The following is a 5,879-nucleotide window of genomic DNA, read 5'->3' on the forward strand; positions in this document are numbered from 1 at the left end:
TAATCACAGCAAAAGGTTGCTACTTTGAAGAAACTAGAATATAAGGCGTATTTTCAGTTGTTTTACACTTTTTTGTTTAGTACATATTTCCACATGTGTTAATTCATAGTTTTGATGCCTTCAGTGTGAATTTACAATGTCAATAGTCATGAAAATAAAGGAAACTCATTGAATGAGTAGGTGTGTCCATACGTTTGGTCTGTACTGTAGTTGTGATCAAACAGAGCTCAAATTCAAAGATTAAATTCAAAGCATCAGATTGTTGCTATGGTAACAAAACAATCCAACTATGAAGATTGTTATTTGAACTTTTACAAAGTAAACTTGCCAGCTCCTTAAAATATTCAATTTTAAGCAAATCCTTGTTTTATATTATTATTATTATTATTATTATTATTATTATTATTATTATTATTATTATTATTATTATTATTATTATTATTATTATTATTAATCATCTGCCTCAGAAAGAACATGGCTGTTATTTTAAACAGGTCATGTTGTTCAAGCTGTGGCTGTACTGAACCTAACGCTGCTACAGCAGCCAACAACAGTTGTAGCAGCCAACAACTGTTGGCTGCTACAGTCAACAGTTGCTACAGCAACTGTTGGCTGTAGCAACAGCCAACAGTTGCTGTTGGCTGTTGCCAACAGCAACTGTTGGGGGCAAGTGGTGTCTTTTTTCCACCACTTGCCCCCAACATGGCTGTTCATGACAGTGTGCTGCCTCATGTTTATTCCAGTCCTGCCTTTCTATTCTGACCATTCTGAGGAGAAAGACTTCTTTGTTTTGTACCTGTGAAGCAATCCATAAGTGTGACTCAAAGGGCTTCATGCCAATATTTTCAAGCCTAAAGTAATATAATTACTAACGCAATTATAGTAAAAAGAACTGTTTCATCACTAAGTACATAATAAAATAGATTTGTTTGACTGCAAATAACTGTACTCTTACTCTTTGCATCAATTAGCCACGGGGAGTGGTTCAGTTTTAACATGTTTATGCTCTGATTGGAAATAAATTAAAGAGCTTCAAATATATGATATTCTCAATCATTTTAAATGTACAATAATGGGTTGTTAAATGAGAAATGAAAAATAAGAATGAGAGCATTACGCAACATAAATAACCATCTGGCTGGAACACAGAAGTAACACATGATTTAACGAAGCCTCGAGGCAGATAATTTGCCTCGTGGGATTTTCAAGATTGAGGTCCTCGAATCATTCAATGAAACGTTACAGCGCTGCTGTCCTCCAACATTTGGATGCCTCCCTGCTCTAACAAACACTGTGACTGAATTACATCACCAGCAGCATCGCCATTTGTTTCATAAATGATACATAAGTTTCTGTGGTTTCTATTTTTTACACAGTGATTAATAATTACCCAAACAACCTATAATATACAATTTGAGACATGTATTCTGCCATCTACTGGTTTATCATTGAACTGCAGGCAGAGAAACAGCTTTTTTTCTCTTTTCAAAAGGTCGTCTCGCAAGAGATTGGTCAGATGCATTTTTCCAGAAAGGTTTTGCCAATTTCAGAGAACTTACAATGAAAGTAATATATACATTGTTATTCACTTTTTTAAAGTAATGTTTTACATTTTGAAATAATGCAAAATTACTTTAAAATGTTTTTGTTATGTTACATTTAAAAATCGTGTTAAAATGTGTGTATCATATTTGATACTGCAGGTATTTAAGGTGCTTAATGACTGAACAGTAATGTAATATTTTTTAGAAAGTAATCAATGTCATACCAGCTATATGGAGCAGTAAGGAGAAGATGATGAGGATTATGATGAGGACTGGATTCCCCCGGCCATGCATGATGAAGGATGTTCAGATACCAACTATGATGAAGACTATGATGATCAAAGTGTAACCCAGACCAATATGGCAATTGAGGTCCAAACAATTACCCTGCACACAGCCAGAAATGAATCGGTGTAGACTAATCTGGAAAAACAAATAATGCAAATGGTTTCTGTCGCTGATACTGATACTGTCACGTTCCATACGTTGATGTTCTTTGAAACACCCCTGTTTGAACTTTCCAGGGTTTAGGAAAGTTCAAACAAACAGTCGTTATAGAACTCCTTGTATATATCCAAGCACTTTGTCACCGATGAAATGTTCCAGGGGATTGCAGAACATTTTCCACTGGCTCAATGCCAACAAATGAAGAAACAGGTTCACTACCTGTCAAACTAGATCACAATTATGTTGTTGTCCTGGTTCACTCTGAAATCCTTTCACCCTCTTCCACTATTAAATTATTTTCCATTCCTCATGAAGCAATTTTCCATCCACTAAAAAACTCGTATAACGGTTTTCAAGCCAGCCATTGTTGAATCACATGAGTTCATGGGAGGTTTTGCTCGTCTTGATATATTATCAGCATTTTTTAAGTTTGGCTTTAGATCCCGAAGATGGTGCATGTGCATCTAGTGGCTCACTGTTACAGTAACCATCATCGATGCTTGAAACCTCTACAGAACAGATTAGCTGAAGCTACAATTTAAAATGCTTTAGTTAGCACTTCTCCTACAAGTGCAGGAAAGGTCAAAATCAAGTATGGTGGACCACTTTCCTCTTCTGAAGCGACTTCAACAGCCCCCTGCAGAAGACCAAGCTGCAGTGTGCCTCTTGATGTGAGAAATAATGGCATTGATCATTTTCCAACATGGAAAGCCTGACAGAGACTCAAGCACTGCTCTGGAAATCACTTTTTATACATCTACTGTAAAAAGTGTAACATACGTCTTTGCCTGAACAAGGACAGACGCTCTTTTGGTGCCCACCATGATGTGAAATAAATGGCTGTAAAAAGTTGTTGGTGGAAAAAAAAAAAACTAAGAGACAAACTTCCTAGAGTGTTCCATATTTTATAAATATTATAGACAACATTTGTTTTTGCATGTAAAACTCACACATTGTTGTGAGGCAAAAGTTCTAAGAAAAGACTGCCGTATCAAATACGATACAAAAAATAGCTCATAAAATAAATGACATGGCAAAAAAAGAAAAGATTTTGCTTCAAGGCTTCATGAAGATCCTAGTTCTAAAAAATTAGAATTTTCTGACTATTTGTTGATGAGTCAGGCTTTTAAGGGCTAAGAGACCTAGTAAAGACTTGCTGCCTTAAGCAAGATGTGTCAAACCTGGTATGCTTTTAAAAGTTGCTGCTTCTTTGAAAGACCCCTGTGTCAAATGCCATGTGTGGATGAAAAAGAACACCGCCTCACCCTGAACATACCACTGGCACCATGGAGGTGGCATTGTCATGCTTTCAGGAAGTCTATTTAAATAGACAATGTTAAGCTGTCAGATCACTGGCTTGGCGAGAAACAAAAAAAAAGAACAACTAGGTCTGCAGAGAGAGCCAAATATACCAGGAAAGGTATATTTCCTGGACCTTTACCCAGTCCGGGAAATATACAGTCGTATGGTTCTGAGAAGGGCTGATAACCTCACACATCCTGGACACAATCTGTTAAGACTTTCACCTTCAGTTCAACGCTGCAAAGCTTGTGTTTTGTAAACTCAAGCCGCCACAAAATCAGTTCCTTCCCCCGGGCTGATGAGCTCAATAAACACGTTACAGCCTGAGCTATAAGGATATTGGGATGTTGCAACCTGCCTTGTTTTTTAAGATTTGGTTGGAGCTAGTAGTCTTTACTAAACAGCATAGAAACAGGAGGTGGGGAGAGTTATGGGAAATGGGGTGGAGAGGGTGACAGGAAAGCAAACGACCAACACCAGGAATCAAACCCATGACAAACACGTGAAGGACTGCAACCTCTGCATATGCTCTAAAAATCAGCTCACACAGCACAAAGCCTGCCTGTATTTTTTAAAGCAATACCGGATGAACACATACATATTTCCATTTTAATCGTTTTTTTATGGCCTCTGAAGTTGATATATCGATGTCTGTAGGGTATGGAAATATAAAACAAAGTCCAATTTTTTGTTTGTGCACACAAACAAGCTTGACTCTGATAGTGATAATCACTTGTTCATCATAAATGCAATGTGTCCTAGCTCTATACTTTGATGAGAGCCTTGAGGTTCTTTCATCCGGTTTATAGAGTTGTAAATATATATATATATTGCTTTTATGTGCAGAGTTTTTTTTTTTGCAACCCCGCAGTGTGAGATATGATTTTTCTTCCCCTCATCTAATCTAATGTAAAGGGCAGTAATCCCCTGCAGCCTCAGGCACCTGACTACTCATGTCCGCTTGCGTTTGCTTGTTTTTCTATTTTTTTAGGCTGTACTGAAATGTAAATTTCTCCCTTTGAGGATTAATAAAGAATATTCATTTATTAAAATCAGTGCAATGTGTCTAGCCCTAAATCCTGTAGTCTTATATTTAGAGATATAATCCTTGTGCAAAGACGACAATTTAGCTCCTCAGAGCAAGAAATCCGATCCCGAGACAGAACAGTACCTGTCTTGTTCATTTGACCGAAAGAAATAAAGAAAGAAACTTGTTCCAACTTGTTGTCGGACCCTGCCAACAACTGCACCCGATGTGAAGAAATTAACAAGCGATGAGTCCTTGAAGCCACAAGTGAGCCACTTCCCATTGCTGGAGGTGTCTCTCCCACAACATTTTCTCGCAAAAGAAAATGCTAGTCAAATCACTTGCTGTCTCGCTGGTAATGGCTTTCCAGTAAATGTTTTTGAGGTTACGGTATGTGTGATCATCGTGATTAGTGAATTTTGTTTTGCGCTTTATCATTTTTTTTGTTTTTTTGACATGTTGCTGAGGGAAAGGTATACAAAACAGAAACTCTTAAATCAATCAATGTGTTAAAAAAATGGTCTTTGCATTTGTCTATAAAAGTGTCTTTTTATCTGACGGTAACTTTAAAAAAAAAATCAAATAAGCGAGCTTGGAAACTTTTCATTACCCCCTCAAAAAGATAACCACTGTCAAGACTAAATATTTTGACATGCTGCCTTTTGATTTCATGTGGTTCCTTTGAGCTTAACAAAAAATTAAACCACCCAATCTAAAAGGTACAGGCAAGCTCATACTCCTTGTCATTGCATGAGTTTTGAACATTGTCTTGCAACATCTGCACCTCTTACACCATTTCATGTCTTTTCATACTCCTCTGCAAACGTCAGTGCATTTAACTTTGATTTTGAGGACACAGCAAACACACAGACGAAGATTGAGCAAGACTCTGTAGCAAGTCTGAAAAACTGATGATGCATCCAAACTGACAAACTGAGTTCATTTGCTGTTTTTTTTTTTTTTGGAAATATAGTAAGAGTTTCAAGTTACTATGTACAAAAAGTATGTCAAGAATCTCTATTTGTCTCTGGTAGAAAGAAAAATGCTACAACAATTACATCATTCAGTTTATACAAGAAATGATTATGTAAATAGGTAGTAAATACGAATTAAAAAAATCATAAAACAATTGTCTCCGGGGCATTTACCATTTTCCCACACATTCCTCACATCAGTCTCATTCTAAGCCTGCAAAGATGAGCTGTCATCGTCCAGCTCACCTCGTTGTCTTGGCCCGTTACGGTGGTGAACAGACCATGGGATAATCTCATTTTTATATCATTAGTGTATACATTGTGGGCCGCTGAACCATCTTCATAATTGAAAAAGAATGTACCCAGGGTTTAAGACATGCAGGATCCAGCGTCATGTTATCTGCTTGCAAAGCAGTTTCGTGAGAAAAATTGTTGAACTAACTAGTCATATCATATTGAAGAATGATTTCTTTTGCTGCTTTGTGAATGATCAACATGACGCCTTCGGAGATCGTCCAAACAGTGAAAGTCTAGTGACGACGCAAAGGAATCTTTCAGTCACTGTCTAGATGAAAACTCTGAGCT

The sequence above is a fragment of the Poecilia reticulata genome, linkage group LG13, assembly GCF_000633615.1.
Source record: "Poecilia reticulata strain Guanapo linkage group LG13, Guppy_female_1.0+MT, whole genome shotgun sequence".
Classification (NCBI taxonomy): Eukaryota; Metazoa; Chordata; class Actinopteri; order Cyprinodontiformes; family Poeciliidae; genus Poecilia; species Poecilia reticulata.